Below are 20,391 nucleotides of genomic sequence, written 5' to 3' on the forward strand. Positions count from 1 at the left end.
CAAAATTGTTAACTTTTCTCACATGGTTTCCAGTTTAAAACTGGTTGGGTTCTTTGCTGCTGTGTTAGGAGAAAAACACTAGCTGGGAGGAGCCTCTGTGCTTTGTGCTGGGCTGTGATGGAGGTGCTTTAAGAACTGTGATTCAAGGAACACTTTTTCTCTGACAACAGTACTAGGTTTTTAAAACAGGAGTGTATTTTGTAGCAGAGGATCAAACTGTCAGATGTTAAATCTCAGTGTGGGGCTATAGAAAGGAACCCACCCCCCCAAAGGTGGATATCCATGTACTTGAGTTTTGAGGGACCCTCTAGGAAAGAGCACTGTTCTCTACTAGAGGCAGCCCTCTAGGGCTAGCAGAGAAAGCCTGGAATGGCTAAGGCTGGGTGTGGTGGTGCATGCCTGTAATTCCAGCACTCAGAGTCTGAAATAGAATAACCTCAAGTTCAAGGTCAGCCTGGGCTGCATCATGAGACCCTACCTCAAAAACAAGTAAACAAGCCATCATGCTTTGGGGACTGCTTTTGCTGACTTCCTGGTTCCCTCTGTTCAGTCCACACAATTCTTTCTCTTTCTTTAAAATCTTCCATTTACACGGTTTTGTACTTACCACTTCCTTAGCTAGAAAAGGGTCCCAGCTCTGTGACTGGCCCAGTTTTGTTTGTCCCAATTTTCATTTTAGCATCCCCACCCATGTAGAAGTTTGCAGACCTCCAGTCTAACAAAGTCTTTAGTTCACTTCAAGGTTTCTTTTAACTAGACTTGTTGTCACCTGGGTTACTTTTCAAAATCTGAGATGATCCTGTTTGCAGAGGTGTTTGACCCACAAAGGCTGCTGCCTTGGACTTGGTACCACTCTCTGTGGATGACCTTTGACTTTCTTTGCTGCTGTCCAGAGATCCTGGTGCATAAGGGCATTCTGTGTGTTGAACAATAGCCTTCCTCTGCCTATGGTGATACTGGCCTGTGAGTTTGCGTGGTTTGACTTCTGAATTTTGTGCAACATGAATATGAATAAAATCTCATCTCTAAAATCATAAAATATGCATCTACAAGGAAAAGGATGGCAAGGAAGTAGCTCTTCAGTACATGGAAGTAAGAGCTAACTCACAGCTGGGCGGTGCTGGCGCACGCCTTTAATCCCAACACTCAGGAGGCAGAGGCAGGCTTATCTTTGAGTTTAAGTGCAACCTGGTCTACAGAGTGAGTTCTGGGACAGTCTGGGTTACACAGGAAAACTTTGTCTTGGAAAATAAAACAATAACAACAACAATGAAAGCCCAAAACAACAAACAAACAAAAAAACCGGACTCACACGGTACTGTATATTAACTAAATTTAAGAAGAACTACTCTGAGTGAATGTCAGAAACCAGACACAAAAGAAAGGATTGCTTGAAAAGATACAGAAATGCTGGCGCATTCTGAGAGCGGGCAAAGCTAATCTCTAGGTATAGAAACCAGAATGTCAGGAGAGGAGATTAACCAAAAAGATAATAAAACAAGTTCCTGAAGGGATGGAAGATCCTGTCTTCTTTGGGGATACACCGGAGAATGCACTTGTCTGAAGAGATGGCTCAGTAGTGGAGAGCTCATGGTGCTCCTAGAAAGGACCCAAGTTCTCTTCCCAGCACCCACAGTGTGGATCCCAACCATCTGTAACTTTTGCTGCTCTCTACAGCCACCAGGCATGAAAATGATAGACATACGTACATCCGAGCAAGACACACACACAAAATAAAAAAATAAATACATCTTAAGAAAAAAAATCATCAAATCAGATATAGCACTTGCTTAACATGCTCTATCCACAGTGATAGATAGATAGATAGATAGATAGATAGATAGATAGATAGATAGATAGATAGATAGATAGATAGATGGATGGATGGATGGATGGATGGATGGATGGATGGATGGATGGGTGGGTGGGTGGGTGGGTGGGTGGGTGGGTGGATAGATGGATAGATAGATAGATAGATAGATAGATAGATAGATAGATAGATAGATAGATAGATAGATAGATGGATGGACAGACAGAAAAATAGATAATACAAACAGATATTGAAGATAGTTGGGTATGATGGCACAGGCTTTTAATCCCAGCACCCAGGGAGGTAGAGGAAGTGTTAAACCTGAAAATTGCAAGAGAAAGACCAGCTGCATAATTTCTGAGCCAAATTTGAAATAAGCTTTAATTGAATACTGGCCAGGATGATGGACTCTAGCCAGAACCATTCCCAAGTCCCCAGAAAATGGCAATGAGTCTCATTTTGTAGGGGTTCTTAAAGGCAACCCCATTACGTTACTGATATATTTCCTGCCTGTCTGTCTTCTTCCTACATCCAATCAGGGGCAAGCATATATACTGGCATACTTCCTGACTACTTGTGATGGAGAACATAGGTGAGTTGGGTCAAACAAACTTGTTTAAGGGAGTGAAAGCATGTAGCTCCTTATCTCACAAGAATAGCAGCTTCCGGCATCCCAGGAATTTATCTACCCTTGGGCAAGTGGGGCTTACAGGTTAACTTTGGTCCTTAGGGAAGACTGATTTCTGTGAGTTCATGGTGGTCAACTTGGGCCACAAAGTGAGTAAAAATGAAACAAACAAACCCCAGATACAGAAGAATCGTGGGAGCACAGAGGCATACACCTCTCATCCCAGCACTCAGGAGGCAGAGGCAGATGGATCTGTGTGAGTTCAAGGAAGGTCAGCCTGGTCTACATAGGGAGTTCCAGGACAGCTAGAGCAACATTGTGAGACCCTGTCTTAGGGGGAAAAAAAAATCCCAGCGTAAATCATCCTTGTTGTAAGGAAGATTTTTAAATTGCCAGAGTTGGGAGTTGGGGGAGAATCTGGGAGGATTTAGGGGAAGGGAAAGGATATGATCGAAATATGGCATATGAAATTCTCAAAAGATAAATAAAAACATCAAAATACTAAAATTTTCTATATTTATCAGTATTTCATGGTTGCAGTATCTCTTCTGTTCACAATTTTCAAATTTACATTTATAATATATCTGAATTATCTAAAAAAAAAAGGCCACCAGAGTATATATGAATAAAACAGTAGTACTACTTAAGGCTTTTTCTGATGTAAGCCTCTGGAAGCAAAACACAGAAGGGGAGGGAATTTATTATTTCATGCAAAAGAAGCCCACATGTGCTGCTGGCTTTAAGATTTGCAGGCTGAGGTCTCATAGAGTCTCTTTAGGACTCGGCTTCATTCTGAAGCCTCCCTGAACTGTTCCTTCATAGGTCCTGGCTGGGGCAAAAGGGTCACACCAGCACAAAGTCTAGCACCACAAGGGATTCAGACAAAGCAACAGTAACAACAAAAATCTCTAGACTGCCCCTCTCCGGACCCTGCTAATCACTGTGGCAGTTAATGGGGTACTTGTGGAAGGTTGCTAAAGAAGAAGAGATGGACACAGAAGGTATAGAAAATGCCAGGGAAAGGGAGGGAGCTATGGCATTCAACGGCCATTCCAATTTAGGAACACAAAGAAAGGTGAAGGCTGGCTCCCCATGAACTCCTTCCACTCACGTTACTGCAAGCCGATGATCCTAGTGTTCAGGTATCTAACTGCCTCCCAGTTGGTGGACTGGGTTTTGTGTGAACAATGTTTTTAATCATATTTTCTGTTGAAACATCTAAAACTTGCCAGAAGTGAGAAGCAAACATTAGGTCATCCTACCCCCCCCCCCACCCCCATGCTTCCTCCTTTACACAAATCTATTCTCACTTCGTTCCAGGAAGAGAACACTCTTGTATATTTGATAAAAGGGCTTCCTCCAGCCACTAACCACTTGGCAAAATAGTGGGTGGGTACCGCTTTGGGAGAAGGATGCTGAGGAAGTGGCCTTGGAGAGCTGCCTGCCATAGGTCTTCAGGCAGTCACAGAAAACACCCAGGAGCAAAATGTTGTCGCCCCTACATACTCCAGAGACAGGAAGGCCTTCCCATCCACGGAAGTTTTTCTAAAGCAATCTATGGTTACACATTTTCCAAAATCTGAACCAACAATTCCAAGGTAGCAAAGAGAAACTGTTGATTTTTTTTTCAGGTTTTGAATAAAGTTTGACTTTAATTACTAGTTTAAAAATGAAAGGCAGGTCGGAGAGAAGGCTGTGACTAAGAGCCTCTTGCAGAGGACCTGGATTTGGTTTCCAGAACTCATAACTTTTAATTCCCGTTCTGAGGGATTCTATGCTCCCTACAGGTGTCCAGGGGCACTACAAGCATGTGGTGGTGGTGCACATAAACTCACAAGTGTACAACGTAAATAAAAATTATCAGTTAAAAAGTAAAAGTGAAAATTAAAAACAGAGAGCTTTACCTAAAGCACTTAACAAATGACTGTTAAAATAATTTATTAAGAGACTAGAAGTTGGTGATTAAAAATAAATTCTGGAGCTGTTAAGAAACTAAATGTAAAACTTGAAAAACATTTTTTTTTTTTTGAGACATTCTCACCATGTAACACTGGCTGGCCTGGAATTCACTATGTAGATCAGGCTGGCCTCAAGAGGATCTCATAGAGATCTTCCTGTTTCTGCCTTCTTAGTGTATCTTAATATTGGTGTTAAAAGTGCATGCAATCATTTAAAACCTAGAAATACATGTGAGAAATGTTTCTAAAAGTATACTAAGTTGATAAATTAGAAAGATATTTTCAGTAAATGTGACAAGCCCCATGCTTATGCTTCCGATGTATATTTACCTTTCATTTTTAGTAAGAAAATTAAAATTCTGATAGAAAGTAGATAAAGATTTAGTGGTCCATTATACTGCATGCTAGCAATGATGTGTGTTTTTAAAACGCTTCACACATTTTTGTAAATTTTTAGCTTTTTAAAAGGGTTTTTAAATTTTTCTACTCATGTATCTTATGTGGATGGGTGTCAGCATGTTTGTCTGGGTGCCACCCACCTGGTGCCTGAAAAAACCGAAAGATGGTGCCATATCCCCTGGGACTGGTTATAGGAAGTTGTTAGAGGAAGGACCAAAGGAACTGAAGGGGTTCCTTCAGGAGGAACAACAATATGACCCACCCGGTACCCCTAGAGCTCCCAGGGACTAAACCACCAACCAAAGAGTACACATGGAGAGACCCATGGTTCCAGCCTCATATGTAGCAGAGGATGGCCTTGTTGGCCATCAGTGGGAGGAGAGGCTTTTAGTCCTGTGAAGGCTCAATGTCCCAGTGTAGGAGAATGTCAGGACAGGGAAGGGCGAATGGGTGGGTGGGTGAGGAGGGGAAAGGGGGAGAGGATGGGGGCTTTTAGAGGGGAAACCAGGAAAGGGGATAACATTTGAAATGTAAATAAAGAAAATATCTAATTTAAAAAAAGGGGGGAGGGAAGGAAAAAAAAAAGGAAGCTGTGAACCTTCTGGAAGAACAACTAGTACTCTTAATCACTGAACCATCTTCCCAGCCCCTGTTTATTGTCTTTGTATATATGTCTTTGTGTGTGCCTCTGAAGAGCTTTTCCTCAAGTGCAGAATTTGCACCATATTACTGAGCTGTCTCTTTAACTCTGATATTTTTGCTTTCTTATCACAAAAAGAATGATGCTAGAGGTGTAATGGCATGTTAATTAATAGTTTGATGACTCTACAATGTAAAAATGTGCCGTTATATTATCACATTGGTCCCATAAAATATGGGAAGTTATTGTTTGCCAATTAAAATAGAACAGATAATGAAAAAATGAGCAAAAACATAAGCAAAACTACACAGAAGAAATACAGAAAGAAGACCAGTCATGTGATACTCTCTTGCAATCCCAGCACCTGGGAGACAAAGCCAGGAGACTTATCAATCTGATGCCAGCCTGAGCTACACAGAGAAACTGTCTAAGAGGAAGGAAGAGGAGAAGGAGATGTGGAAAAAGAGAACAAAAGAAACAACAACAACAAAATAATACAGAGGCTAATATCCATCTCATTACCAAGTTGAAAAATATAAATTAAACAAAATTAGCATGCTGCTTCTCTCCGCCATATTACCAAAATGGTTTTTAAATGAACAGTTAAATGAGAAAGTTTCACGACTAAGTTAAGCATAAATTGAGACAGCCTTTCTTTTTGTTAATAGTAATTTCATTTATTATTTGAAAATTTTATATATGTATATGTGTCTTGATCATATCCACCTGACTTAGCTAAGTTTTAATTGCTGTGAAGAGACACCATGACCACAGCAACTCATATGAAGGAGAGCATTTAATTGGGGCTGGCTTACAGTTTCAGAGATTTAATTCATTATTGTCATGGGGGGAAACATGGCTGCATGCAGATAGACATGGTGCTAGAGAAGGAGCTAAGGGTTCTACATCTTGATCCACAGACAGCAGAAGGACTGTCACACTAGGCCTGGTTTGAACATCTGAGACCTCGAGGCCCCACACCATAGTGATATACTTTCTCCAACAAGGCCATACCTACTCCAACAAAGCCACACCTTCTAGTAGTGCCACTCCCTATGGGTCAAGCATTCAAACACATGAGTCTATGGGGACATTCCTATTCAAGCCAGCACACCACCCATCCATTCCCTGCTCCAATTTCCCCTAGGTTCCCCCAAATGCATCTCCCTTCAAACTTTGTCTCCTTTCTCTCCTTTTCTTTTAATTCTTTTAATTAATTTACAACTCGTTAAGTCCAATTAGAGCTGCCCATATAAACATGGATATGATGCTATTCGCTGGGACATAGGCAACCTACCAGTGGCCATACCCCACAAAATGGACTCTCATCCAGCAACAATCAACTGCCAATAGCCTCTCAGCTAGGGGTGAGGCCTTGTGAGTCTTTCCCCCATCTGTATTGAAAGTTTCAATTGGCTTGATCTTGTATAGGTCTTATGTAGGTAGCCATAGCTTTTTTGACTTTACATGTGCCACAGCCTTTGACACTTATGTCCCCTGAGCCTTGCAATGGATATAAATATCATATATATACACGATATTTGAGAATTCACAATCACTTATTCTAATCACTTTATATAACTATGGGTCTCTGCATTAACTGCTAATCACCATAAAAAAGAAGGTTCTCAAACCAAGGTTGAAACTAGCACAAATCTATAGGTATAAACAAATATTTAGAAAGAAGTTTCACAGCTTAAGGAAAATTGGAAAGCACTGACTTGCCCCTCTGTATTCCATACTCTACACAGAAAGATAAACTTTTCTCTTTTTACTTTTATTTATTTATTTATTTATCTATCTATTTATTTCATGCATATGAGTACATCATTGCTTTCTCCAGACACACCAGAAGAGGGCATCAGATCCCATTACAGATGGTTGTGAGCCACCACGTGGTTGCTGGGAATTGAACTCAGGACCTCTGGAAGAGCAGTCAGTGCTCTTAACCATTGAGCCATCTCTCCAGCCCAAAATAAGCTTTTCTAATAATGCACTATAGAAATGATCCTTGAAAGTGCAGAATTGGGATAGCCTTTCTGATAAGAAAGATAGTCTCTAATACATTTGTACTCCGTGTAGCAACTGTCCAAAGTAGATAAAAAATTAAAATAGAAAATCAAATTCATATACATATATCTACAATGCTCTAAAACAAAGCAGGGAGAAAACATGCCCCAAGCTATTTCCCTGGACTATGTGCACTAGGTTTTATTTCCTGGAATGTGCTTTTCTAGATTCAATGCAGATCTTCACATTACACTTGATACTAAAACATTATTTAAAATAAAATAAGTAAGAACTTGAATGGCATTCTCTTAAAATAAACAAAGTGATACTAATGGCTGGGCAGGGCCACGTCCTGTCTAAAAAGATCCAACTTTTTTGTTAAATACCTTCCCTTTCAAGCCCATGCAGGTCTGTAGAGCAAACTCAACATTTTTAACCAAGTTAATAGAGAAATTAGGTGACCACTGAGAGATTTGCCTTAATCCCCTGCTGACAGAGAGTGTAATGACTAACTTCCAGAGGGATAATTAGTGGCTCCTCCTCCTGGGTAAGCGTTCCTGTGTTTTGGGTTAGTCTGATTATGTGTGGATTTCCTGGTTTACTCCCTTTTGGAAAGGGTTAAGAAGTTGAACATTTCTAAAGCTGTCTAGGGTGGCTCATTAAGTCCCCTCAATTGCATTTTTATTGTTTTAAAGCAAGGTCCTATTATGTAATCTTTCATGGCTTGGAGCTCTTAATGTAAACCAGGTTGGCCTCACAAAAATCTGCCTCTGGACTAAAGGTGTGCACCATTACAATGACCTTCAACTGGGTAAGTGTATTTAATAAGGTAAATATCTACTTAGCGCTTGAGCTTTGATTACCCATGACTGTTTAGGCAGGACCAAAGTCGTGGACAAAATCCAGTCATTGGTTTCTCACAATTAGGGAGTGAAGAAAGTAGGCAAGACCGAGTGCCAAGGACTGTCCCCAGAGGGCAGTTTGAGCTTGAGAGAAGTGACATTGCAGATAGCCCATCCCACCAGAGACAGAGAGCCTAAGGCTCTTTACACAACCATCTGAAGGCTCTTGCCAGAGCCTTAGCCTTGGCTTTCCCTAAAGACAGATCCAGAGACAAGACTTGGATACAGACAATTTATTTGGATGGAGATTGCAGGAAGCACTGGAAAAGAAGGGGGAAGTAAGCAGGGTGGGAAAGATAGAAGCTCTACACAGGCCCACGGCTAACAGTTATTGGTCCCTCCCTAGCTTCTCCAGGAACTGTGTGTTCAATACAACACACAATTATTACACTGCTGGGAATATGGGGACTGACATATTTATCCACCAATTCTGGTGCTTTGGCCATTAACTTCAATTCTCTGTTCAGAGAAAGCTTCCCTGTGCTGTTTAGTGGCCCTGAAGGCCAGAGAATGCCTAGGGCAAAAGAATTAAGAAGTCATGGGTGGAGTTATAGATGACTCTCTACAAATATCCCTTGAGATTATTCCTAGACTGCTATATCAGGCCATTTCAAACTGTTCTGGCTGGGAGCTGCCTACAGGAAACTTTCTACCTCCACCATCTATTCTGTAGTACAGGATTCTTTGGCTTTGTCTACCCACCCCATCCACCCCACCCACCTCACTCACCCCACCCATCCACCTCACCCACCCAACCCATCCACCCAGACAACTATTTTGATCAGATCAAAAGAAAGGCAGAAGTATGAGAAATAAAAAAATAACACTTCAAAAATTAGAGAAACAGAATAAAGTTTTTAGAAATTACTATGTGGGACTAGAGAGATGGCTCAGCAGTTAAGAGCACTGAGTGCTCTTCTGAAGGTCCTGAATTCAAATACCAGCAACCACATGGCGGCTCACAACTATCCATAATGAGATTTGATGCTCTCTTCTCTAGTGTCTGAAGACAGCTACAGTGTACGTACATATAATAAATAAATAAATCTTAAAAAAAAGAAATTACTAGATGATTATTTTGAAGTTTGCCTCCATTCAGCAAAATGAAACTAAGAGGTTAACCACTAGAGAATGTGAAAAATGAGCTCCTAGAAAATGTAGTAGAAATATTTTAAGTTAGGCAAACCCACTAGGCCCCAGTCACATACAGGACTGTCAATACTGAGAGAGGACGGTAACAGTGCAGGACAGCACATTCATCCTCGTTACCTTTTCCATAGCCTAGCATGGTATATGACAGGGGATCTCATGTACAATATTATTATACTTTGAACGTGTCCTTAGATGTTGCCGGCATTGCAGGCTAGGTCTGCAGTGTAGGGATACTGAGTGGTAATGGAACTTTTAGGAGGTGAGCCTGAGTGAGGAGTTAGTTCATTGGCCTCCAGAGGCTCTCTGGCCTCCTACATCTTCCCCTGTGATCTATCTTACTACCATGCATCTTTCATGGTGTTACCCATCATGAGGTGATACAGTTGTGGAACCTTTCTCAAATTGAGTACTGTACTATTTAGCCTGTAAACCTCCCAAACTGTGAGCTAAGAGAACTTTTCTTTATCATAGTAATGGAAAACAAAGTGGTACAACATCAGGCCAGGAGGATAGCAGTTCATTGCAGCTTGGTAAGATGACCCTAAAATCAAGTCTGGCAGTTACAGAGTTGAAATTGCTTCCTTAGAACAGAAAACTGGCCAGAGAGACTGTAGGCTCCTATCTGTCACCGGGAAAAAGTGATGGATTTGGATAATGGGCAGAGTTTTGCTCATCTGATTCCAAAGGGTGTGGGAGTGACTAAACCACAGGGACCATATCAAGAACAGTCCAACTCAGGAAGCCTGGCTCCAAATCTCCAGCTGACTTGGGGGAAATTACTGGAACACTCTGACCCCAGTTGCCCCATCTTTTGCCTGAGTATTTAAGGTTAAGAACAAAAACAGTGGCCATTTTGTTATGCTTGCTTTTCTCTGCTTGCTTTTCATGGATTCAATTTTATTTCCTAATCTATGCCCCAGAGCATGAACTCTCTGATTGGTTAATGTTCCCAGAGACCTCCCCCTGCTAGTTGGGTGTGGTCAATGGCAGCTGCCTGAAGCAGGAGAGAGAACTAACTAGGCATCCTTACCTTTTCCCTGGCCCTACTGTCTTTTCTGTCCTGAAAACTTCCCATTGTTGCTGTGCCTGTCACCATCCCACGTGGGTCCCAGCCTTCGGCCCTCACCTCTGTAAATGTTCCCTTAATCAACTCCTTCCTTTCTGACCCTCGGGATGCAGCCTGGCGTCCGCAGCAGAGAGAGACTGGAGGATGAAATGAATGTTCCTCTGAGATGCTTGGTATGTGACCCAAGACTTCAGAACCTCAGAGCATTACTAATGCATCCTCTTACTTCTCGCATTGCCACGGGCCTCGCTGGGCTTCGTTTGTGATAAACGCAGCGCTGCTTGAGAGGGGGTAAGAGGGTGATGCTCTGCATCATCACTAATGGGGACAGAGCACTGAGTCTCAAGAGCTGAGTTCTGTCAACTAAAATCGGCATTGTAGGGAGATCCACTCAGGTACTGTGCCACAAGCGATTAGCATAAATGACCAAGCAGGCTTAAAGGTAGCAGAGTGAGCATATTATATAATCTGGTTTATGAAAAAAAATCCCAGCTGATCAGATTAAAACTCACTTTTAACTAATACCTTGGAGTCACTTTGTCTGCGTTCTTATCCTGAAACAGCAGGAAATGCAGTAAATGCTCCTATTTTTTAAAAATACACTAGCATTTTTGATAATTCTTGGTAAACCAATTAGTCTCCCAGCATTGACTTTAGGAAGTGGCCCTATGGCTGTGCTGACAGTGGCACGTGGGTAGACATGTGAAATGACACATGAAAGGGTCACCCCTTGAGAAGCATTATTCTGCAGGAAACAAGTTCACCTCCAGCCCCCTGGCTGCCCTCACGGTGGAATGCGCACACATTTGGAGTATGAGTTCCACATGAAATAAGGCTGACATGCTCCATTCAGAATCCCAATCACTGCTCCAGGTCCTCTAGACTGAAGTCTAACTTGAATTCACTATTTAAAAACTGCTGTATGGAAACAGTTTAGTGCTTAATAGCATTGCCTTTCGTGGGGAAAGCATACTCAAGTGAACATCTCTGTAGATCTGTTCTTTGTGTCTGGGGGTAGAAGAGTAGAGGTGGAGGAGTGGGGTGGAGGAGTAGAGTGGATGAGTGGGGTGGAGGAGTGGGCATGGAGGAGGGGGTGGAGGAGTGGGCATGGAGGAGGGGATGGAGGAGGGGACATGGAGAAGGGGGGTGGAGAAGTGGGGTGGAGGAGTGGGGTGGAGGAGTGGGCATGGAGGAGGGGGTGGAGGAGTGGGCATGGAGGAGGGGATGGAGGAGGGGGCATGGAGGAGGGGGCATGGAGGAGGGGGGTGGAGGAGAGGGGTGGAGGAGTAGGGTGGAGGAGTGTGCATGGAGGAGGGGGTGGAGGAGGGGGATGGAGTGGGGATGGCAGCCCTCTCACTCTGTCACAGTTTCTCATTTGGGAACTGGACAAGCATCTGTGTGGAAAGGTAAGGGGAGAGTCAGCAGCCCAGAGATCTCACAAAAAGGTCACCACACTTGTTTGTCAACTTGAGGAGAAAGTTGGGCACAAAAAACCTACTGAATGGCAAATGACCAAATCCCCAGCGGGCATGTGTCAAACACCAAGGATTCTGAGCCATTGCAGAATTTCAGAACATTCTATTTCTTTTGGACTGGTTGTGAATTAATCATGAACAGAGAGGTTGACTTGTCTCTTAACATGCATGCTTATTTGAATGACATAATCATCGGACACATTTCTAGGGTATGCTGTGACACTTCACTACAAGCGTGTGATGAGTGATGAGCAGCTCAGGGGAGCTGGCACGCGTGGTGACTCCAAACACTGATCATTTCTCTATTTTCGGAACATCTGAGATCTTTCCACCTCCCATTGTGTAGTATATATTGAGTTCTGTCAACCACAGCCATCCTACTGTGCTTTAGAGCCTTAGAATGGAGTCCCATCCAACTGCGGCCTGGATGGACCATTGACCACTCTATCTTCACGTCCTCTCCTCCCGCCCTTCTGTCTGAATTATTTCTTTTCTTCTCTTTTTTAAATATTTCCTTGTATCTCATGTGCATTGGTGTTTTCTCCTGGGTGTATGTCTCTGTGAGGGTGTCAGATCCCCTGGAATTGGAGTTACCGAGAGTTGTGAGATGCCAGGTGGGTGCTGGTGCTGGGTGCTCTGGAAAAAGCGATCATGTTCTTAACTGCTGAGCTATCTCACCAGCTCCAAAGATTTATTTTTTTTTATTATTCCTTTTTAAAAATTATGTGTCTATGTGTATGTTTGCACGCATGAGTTCAGGTGCCCACAGAGACAAGAGGTGAGAATCCCATAGAGTTCAAGATATAGGCAGTTGTAAGCTACCCAATGTAAAGCTGAGAACTAAATTTGGATTCTTTGCAAGAATGGTGTGTGTGTGTGTGTGTGTGTGTGTGTGTGTTTAACTGCTGAGCAATCTCTCTAGCACCTACCCTATCCCATCCCCCACCCCCCATTTTGAATTTTTATTTTATTTGTTATTGTTTCTTTGAGACAGAATCCCAAGTAACCTAGACCGGCCTCAAATCTACCTTATAACCAAGGATGACCTTAGTTTCTGATCTTTATGCTTCTACCTCCCAAGTGCTAGGATCACCTATCTGTACTGCTACTGCACCAAATAATTTTTTTTTACCCTTTCTTTTGGGGCTTGGGCCTTGGGCATGCTAGGTTGACACTTCATTATTGAGCTGTCACTAGCCTGATATTTTTTTTTTCAAATTGTAACACCAAAGGTTTTGAGAAAAAAAATTGAGAACTCCAGATAGAACATGAGTCTGAGTTTTAATTTTGGCTTCCTGGCTAAATCGTTTAGCAGTTGCAGGATTAGGATCTGGGGCAAATTCCTTCTTTCAGACTAAGTTTCCTCGAAAGTAATGTGGACCCATTGATGATAAAGGGTTGTCTGAGCTCATGAAGACCACCTACTGTGGCCTGGCCTGGAGAGAGGGCTCCATGCATAATCCCTAGTATTAGTGTTATTCTTGCTGCTACTATGGTTACGGTGACCTCCCCTCCCTATTAAGTACAGGCTGGCCTCTGGCCCTTCCATTTTGAGTTTATCCTATGAAAAGTCACTGTGCTGCCAATAAAGGAAATGCCTGGTGCCCTATTCTTAGATATTGTTCAGGACTAGGAACCAGTAGGAACTATGAGTTTACTCAAGCGAGAGAGTTTTAGACTGCCTCCTCTAACTGGCTCAGGGAAGGAGCTGGGGTTTTGTCAGTTAAGCCTTTGAGCCCTTAGCTGGCTGTGGATGAATACAGTCCTGCCAGCACCAGCTCTGAAGGTGCTATGTAAATTCCTTAAAGTGGCCTCCCACTTTCTCCACAATGGCATCTCCTCCCCAGCTCTCACCCCCAACAATCTGATCCGTGGGATTCAGCTAGAAGCTGAGTGTTGAGGCTAGAATACTACCCTCTCTCTCACTGGCAGCTTCTCAATGGTAGTTGTATGTGGGCGTTGCAACCTCTACACCTAGGGCTGAGGGGCTGGAGTGGGTCCCATCTGAGCGGAGGGAGGTCAAACCCTGTCTTAGCAGAGAACAGACAGAACCACTCCAGGGGAATACAAAACAGACAAGTGCTTGTGCATATTGATGCCCTCCCAAAAGAGAACTGAAGCCCGTGGAAAACTTGGCCCATTTTTAATAACATCCTGTTAATGGAGGGAGAGAATTCAGGAGTTGAGAGGTACTTTAAAACAAATAAAGAGGAACTCCCAAAAGTGTGCTAGAATTGAAGAGGCCAATTCACATCCCAGCATGTTAGAAAGACATTGTCAAGAGTTTCCTATATCTGTCCATCATTGGGTGGCATGTTATTTCTCTGAGGTTCTTTAAATCTTCAGGGGAATGGCTCCTGCCATTGAAACTTAGAGTTCAACCATATATGCTGTCTGTGTAGAAGTTTCTGTCCCCCCTTCTTTTTGAGACAGGGTTGCATGGTGTATCCCTGCTTCAGACTAACAAGTCCTGGAATTATAGGTATGTACCACAGTGTCTGGCTAAAATCACACATTTTAACACAACAGAACTATGCAGAGAAAGGGAAGCCTCTTTTATCATTTGACTTTGGTCTTGAGGTCCCACCCACTTCTGACTAACACTTTCAATTCTCCTAATTTAACCACTTACTGTCCTATGATGAAATACTCCGTCTTACAGATACTTCCCATCATTTGGCTCCTGGATGCCTTGCTGGCTTGTGGAACATCAATCAATGGTTGGAGGGTGCATCTTGTGTGCATAATCATCATCATCTTTCTTTCTCTGGCAGACTATCCTTCTGTTAGCTGCATCCTCCTGTAGAATCTCAAGCCTCATAAAGACTAAGTAAAATATGTGTGTAGAACAGTTAATACAGAATCCACTATATAATAGACTCAGTTGGTGTAAATACATCTTTGCTCTTCCAGAAACCCATTTGCTTCCAAACATCATACAAGACCTTGGCATGCTGTGGTAGTTTGAATGAGATGTCCCACATATGTGTTTGGTCCCTAGTTGATGGAACTGTTTAGGAAGAATTAAGAAGTGTGTCACTGGGTCTCTCTCTCTCTCTCTCTCTCTCTCTCTCTCTCTCTCTCTCTCTCTCTCTCCCCCTCTTCTTCCCCTCCCTCCCTCCATCATGTTTGTAAACCAAGATAGAAGTCTCATCTTCTATCCCTTCACTCCACTGCCATGGACTCTAGCCCTCTGTATGCTGAATTAAATGTTTTCTTTTATAAGTTGGTTGGCTTTGGTGTTTTATCACAGCAATCAAAGAGTAATTAAGACAACGTGGCTTACACTACTATGCTTTCTTTCATGTTTTTGACCAGTTCTTTGTGGTTCTCCTCACCCTTTCTCACCCTTAATATTTGGCTCTTTTCCTGATAAGCAAGTTCATCCCCATGCAGTCAACAGGCAAAACACTGGAACTACTTCCAACACTATGGCACTGAGATCCATTTGGGTACCCATTCCATCCCATTTTCAAGTAGAGGCTGATGCAGCCCATGTTAGCTGGGCCTGGGGGCACAGACCTGTAATCCCAGCACAAGAGGTAGAGCCAGTTTGAGGCTCCAGTTATATGATACCCTGTCTCAAACAAAGCAAAACTTTGTTAGCAGTGTAAGTGAATAGAGTGGATTGCATCTTGGTGAGTGGAGAGAGGCAGAACCGAGCTGGGCCCTAAAAGAAAGCATGGGGCTTCTATTCAGACAAACTATACATATTCATTTAAGGGGAAGACAAGTCCTGAGCATGCTCAGTTTAAGATCATAATTTAAGAAGGCAAAACAGAAATAACATTGTGAGCATATTTAACTCAAGGTACACATTTGAAGGTTAAAATGGTAGCCAGGTATGACTCTGGCTGTGCTTAACTTGCACTATAAGGTTTTTGCTAAAAATAAAGGAAAGTATAATTTTATGGTGTGTTAGCCTCTAACAGCAGAATTGGATGAGTAAACTTCTGTTGGTTTAATGATAGAAAGAGTTGGTAAATATTTTAGTGAAAGGGCAAATGTGTTTGGCCACTGTAGAGGCCAGTCTGATAGCATTTACGAAGCCCACAATTCATATTTCACCTTCTAACCCTGCTACTGTTGGAGATATCAGACCTTCAAGAAACCAAACATGTATTTGGAAAGTTGGAGAACTGCTGCTGACAGGGTCAGCCAGCAGACCCAGGAGGCTAGAATTCTAGGGAGAGAGACTGGGCCCAGATCCAATTTTTTCTTTTGCTTTTTTCAACATTTATAGGCTAAACTGCATCATTTTGACCTCTTTCTGGTGGGCTAAGGGTTTGAACTTTGTGCCACACAGCTAAGGTTCACAAGCAAGCATGTTTATAGAAACAGAGACACTGAGGTCAGAACTACTGCTTTGGTACTATCTAAGTTAAGGGGTGTTATCTGAGAAAGCAATTGAGATTGCAGAAGCAAAGCACAGCATATGCTATTCAAAGCTTCGAGTGCAGTAAGAAATGCTAACTCATTTTAACTCTCCTATCTCCACGACTATATGTCCACCATGCAGCCACTCTTTCAGATGTGCACAATGCTATTCATCACTATGTCTTTTTATCAGCAGAGAACTGGAAACAAATCTAAAGAATCATGAGTACCAGGACTAAATAAAAGAAAAATGCAATATGTGTGTAATGGAAGAATTGCATAGCAGTTAAAAAAAATAAAAGTACAAACTCTACCACTACATAGTAGTAGAGATAGATCTAAATAAATGGTTGACCTCCTCCCCCAAAGCAAAAGCAACAGTTGGCCTTTAGCATCTTCCTTCCTTCCTTCCTTCCTTCCTTCCTTCCTTCCTTCCTTCCTTCCTTCCTTCCTTCCTTCCTTCCTGTCTTACTTCCCTCCTTCCTGTCTTCCTTCCTGTCTTCCTTCCTGTCTTCCTTCCTGTCTTCCTTCCTTCCTTCCTTCCTTCCTTCCTTCCTTCCTTCCTTCCTTTCTTTCTTTCTTTCTTTCTTTCTTTCTTTCTTTCTTTCTTTCTTTCTTTCTTTCTTTCTTTCTTTCTTTCTTTCTTTCTTTCTTTCTTTTCCTTTCTTTTTCTTCTTTCTTTTTCTTTCTTTCTGAGGTTTTGAGATAGGGTTTCTCTATGCAGTCTTGGGTGTCCTAGAACTCACTTTGTAGACCAAGCTGGCCTTGAACTCAGAGATCCATCTCCCTATGCCCCCCAACTGTAAAGGCATGGGCCATTACTGCCTGACTGACATGTTTCTGTTCTTACAAAATGAGTCAAATTGTACAATATGTGGTCTTTTAAGTCTGGCTTTCATTGGTTTAACACATTTACAGCCACCCATTCTGAAGGTATAAGTAGTTTCTGTTTACTGCTTTAATATGTTAATAATATTTATTAGTTATATATGTGCATATTATATATTTTATATATAAATATATTCTTTAAAATATATGCATCCAAGCCTGGTGGTGGTGCATGCATTTAATCCCAGCATTTGGGAGGCAGAGACAGGCAGATCTCCAAGTTCAAGGCCAGGCTGGTCTACAGAGCAAGTTCCAGGACAGCCAGGGATACACAGAGAAATCCTGTCTTGCAAAACAAGCAAACAAACACATCTGAAACGACAGAAAACAAACACTTCAATAATGTCCTTTCAAAGGATGGTAGGAGTCAGAACTGAAACAGGAATGGTTAAATGACTTGCTTTGTCTTTAGTGTTACAAATTTGGAAATTGCATTCTGTTGCACATGTGTGATTCAAAAAAATATATTTAGTAATAGGAAGAGGTAGGTGATAATTACATTGGTTGTATAAGAGAATATTTCTTATATCTCTTAGAGTACATGCACTGAAGTAGAAAGGAGGAAGCCTTCTAATTGATTAAAAGCTTGAGAATGATGAAGCCTTTTAGATGCTAGGCATTGATTGAGAGAGGCTAAGGCTAAATCCTATTAAAGGGGAAAGAGACAAATGATAGCAGCATTTATGTGCCAAGCTTTAAGTAGAAAAGAGAGAGGAGGAGGGGCCTGAGAAGGAGGTGGACTCTGTGACGTGGCAGGAAAGTAGGATGAGTTAGGGCAGTGCCACTTTGCAGCTCAGGATCTGGTGGGTCTGGCTGTCTGGCCAAAGGATGATTGCGGTTCTCAGCCTATTCCTCTACCTGTGACAGATGACTGGGATCTTTGGCTTCAAATTCATCTGAAACTAAGTGATATGAATGATCCCCAGGGGAACCCTCAGACCTAGTAACCAGGACAGACAGTTTGTGTAGGATGATAGAGGTCTGTTATGTGTCCCTCTTCAGGCCCATCTTTCTGCTGATAGCTCCAATCGTTTGCCACGGTCCAGATGACTCATTGCTACTGCATTCTGTCTCCTTTTCTCCTCAGTTAAAACAGTGATGAAAAGTCAGCTCCTCTGCCTTCATTTGTCCCGAGTCACCACTCCTTATGCCAGTATCTGCCATCCTAGGTGAGTAAACTGTTTAGCGGACTTCCTCCCTGAGTCTTTCCCAGTCCATTGTTTTCTGCACACTGGTGTCAGTCATCCTGACCCCTCCTCTAGACTCTACGGCAGCCTAGCACTGGTGATGATGCTGGTCGACGTTCTGGTGATCATTAGAATTGCCCATGTCCAAGAGATCACTGCCACTAGCCATGGTAGCCTAGGCCTTTAGTCCCAGTACCCAGGAGGCAGAAGCTGGTTGTCCTTTGTGAGCTCCAGGCCAGTTTGGTTTGCATAGTGAATTCTGTGAGGTCAGCACTACATAGCAAGACTCTGTCTCAAAAGTAAACAAGTAAATGAATGAAAGTGCCACTCTGAAGTTTAGTTTCCCTTCAAGGCACTATATATATCATTTCCACTGTAGCCTCTCTCATGCTGGTGCCCATCACCCCTTGAGCTCAGTAATCACTGGCCGCTTGGATTTTGCTTTCCCCACTCTGCCCTACATTCCATCCCTTTACTAATCTTGCTTAGATATCATTTTGCCAAGCCACACCTCATCTCAAGAATGTACAGTGGCTTACCACTACATATCACATCAAATCTGAACTTTGCCTGGCTGTCAGCACTTAGCCCCACACATGAATTTTCTCACGCACCCTACCTTTCTTCAAAATCTTTCTTCTTTATTCCCCTGTTCTGTAAACATCATGAGCTTAAGTCCTTGGCTAAGTCAGTATTTGTTTAATTTCTTAAGCCCTTGCATGGCTATCTGTCCTTTCTATGCTCTATCCAGTGTTAGAAGCAGTCAAATTCTACATGGGCAAGCTAGAACTAGACATTCCCAAAGACCCTTAGAGGGAACTGAGCATCGGTGTCCTGAATAGAGATGAAAGAGAAAGAACTTGTTACTCAAAAAGATACCCTATGTTCTAGGAGAGCAGGAGATGTGGTTCTAGCTTGGGAAACAAGTCTGCAGCAGAAGACTTCTGATTCCAGAAGAGGCATCCCAGGCTTGGTTGTACTTAGAAGTTATAGGTTTAGAATGCAGGGAAACTCAGCTTGGTAGAAGGCAAAGTCGGGAGGCTGGTAGCAGAGCTGCCAGCAATGAGCATAGCAGGGTTATCACCCCAAAAGGTCTTGAATTTGTTCTCTGTGTCTTGAGGGTATGTATGAGCAACGATCACTATCACACTTTCCTTTCATAGTCTCCAATAATCACCATCACATATTCCTTCAATGTTCACCATCATAAAAAATTCCTTCCCTTCCTTTTATATATATCGTTCTGCTTTGGAAAAATGCTGTTCATTTTTCTTCTTGTATCTGGACTGCCTTTGCAGGTAAGTCAATGGCCTGAGACTTCTGACATGTTAATGGAGCTTTTGCTCCATTTTTTGCTTTTGCTTCTTTTGCTGCAGATTTTGCTTCTTTCTTCCTAGAACACAGGTACTTGTGTAAGGAGTTCAACTCATATGGAGAATGGGAACACTTAATCTATGACACAATATTAGCTCTCAGCTAACACTCGACATTAATCGCCAGCCACGTGAGTTCTCCACAGTAGGCAGCCAATTCAGTCAAGTGTCCATAGAGATGGCAAGAGTTTCAATTAGCATCATGTGGACAGATCACACAGGTGATTCAAGCAAGGTTATATAATTGAAAAAAAAAGTAACATTGTTGCTGGTCATAAGCTATGGGATTCTGAGATGCTTGTTTTCTATTGCAATATAGAACTGAAACAAACAACTAACTTCTTGGCTTATGGTATAAACTCTCTTTCATGTCTTTTATGATACCTAATACACTGATAACCCAAAAGACAGCATCTCATATGCCTTTGTGAAGCACTAATTTTGCAATGACTTTGGTTCACATTGGCAATTTCTTTCTCATAGAAACAGAATGAATTGTCTCATCTATTAATTCGTTATGCTCCAT

Source organism: Apodemus sylvaticus, chromosome 5, assembly GCF_947179515.1.
Source record: "Apodemus sylvaticus chromosome 5, mApoSyl1.1, whole genome shotgun sequence".
Classification (NCBI taxonomy): domain Eukaryota; kingdom Metazoa; phylum Chordata; class Mammalia; order Rodentia; family Muridae; genus Apodemus; species Apodemus sylvaticus.